This window comes from Eumetopias jubatus, unplaced genomic scaffold, assembly GCF_037043125.1.
Source record: "Eumetopias jubatus isolate StellerSeaLion01/CBP00866 unplaced genomic scaffold, mEumJub1_p1.0 scaffold_7, whole genome shotgun sequence".
Taxonomy (NCBI): Eukaryota; Metazoa; Chordata; class Mammalia; order Carnivora; family Otariidae; genus Eumetopias; species Eumetopias jubatus.
In genome coordinates this window covers 87,331,182-87,332,456 of record NW_028274813.1, presented here as the reverse complement: position 1 = coordinate 87,332,456, position 1,275 = coordinate 87,331,182, and the positions used below count along the sequence as shown (strand labels likewise).

Sequence of the window (1,275 nt, the reverse complement as noted above, 5' to 3'; positions counted from 1 at the left end):
ATGTGAGGTTCAAAAGCAATTATAGGCTCTCCCTAGGTGCCAGGGAAACAGGGTGGGGCGGCCTGGGGGGAGAGTGCCCTGCAGGGGGAGGGCCCTGCGGTGAGGAGCTGGGGCTTGCTGAGGTCACACTCACTGGCAGGGGGCACCCACAGCCTGGAGCAGGACTTGAGCCTCTCTCACAATCAGGGCATGGTCATCGTGCATGGGAGGCGCTGTTGTCCAGAGAGGGCCACAAGGTGGGCCTGCAATGCCCACAGGGCTCTACAAGCTAGTGGAGGACACCACCATGGGCCCACAGGCAACCTGGAGCTCCTCCTCACACAGGCAGTGGAAAGACTTGGCATCCCGGGTGAACCGGTCTCAGTGAAGAAATCTTTGGGCCAGAATTGACTACTCTCCCAAGGTCTGGCTGTATATGCCTCCCCTGAAAACAAGAAACGGTTTGAGGAGGAGAAATTGCTCAGACAAGAAGGAAAATTCGAGAAGGTCCAGACCGGGGCAAGTGAGAGGACTGTGAAGTTTCTGAGAAGCTGTCACCTGGAGGTGGGTATGAAGAACAACTTCAAATGGGAACTAAACCCTGAAATAGTTGCCCACTCTTTCCTCAAAACTAAAACAAGATAAAATCAGAGAGGGAGGCAAAACCTGAGAGACTCCCAACTCTAGGAAACAAACTGAGGGTTGCTGGAGGGGTGGGAGGTGGGGGAGATGGAGTGGGTGATGGACATTAAGGAGGGCCCTGGGTGTTATAAGCAACTGATGAGCCAGTAAATTTTCCCCCTGGAAATAATAATACACTATATATTAACTAAACTGAATTTAAATAAAAAAATTTTTAAAAATCAGTGTTCTGATCACCCCACATGCATTAAGGTTACCAGAAGAGCCCATTACACAGTGGGCAACAGCGAATGGACTCAACACTGTGAGGGTACCTATGTCTGTGGTGAACCATGAGAGCCCCAAGACCAAAAGCTACAAGTACTGGTTAGCCCAGCAAGCTGCCAAGGGAATGGCCCCCACCAGCTCCGAGACCATCTGAACCTACTCTCCCTCAAAAGCTGAAGGGCAGAATCAGAGGAGCAGTGATAAAAATGGGCCAGCACCCTGACACCACTCTCAGCTCTGACCAAATAACGGAATTTTAGAGAGCACATGGGGACATCGGGCTAAACTGCACGTGCCCATTGAATCCTCCATATCTCCCACCTCCATCCTTGGCTGTTATCACGTGGGGCCTTGTTGGGGCCGTCCTGCTCAAGGAATACCAAGCTA

At 51.7% G+C, this 1,275-nt stretch overlaps 1 pseudogene; it reads left to right on the top strand.

Moving 5' to 3' along the window:
- The first annotated feature begins 247 nt into the window (after positions 1–247).
- On the top strand, positions 248–1,042 carry LOC114226536 (large ribosomal subunit protein bL9m-like; annotated as a pseudogene).
- The last annotated feature ends 233 nt before the right edge of the window (positions 1,043–1,275 follow it).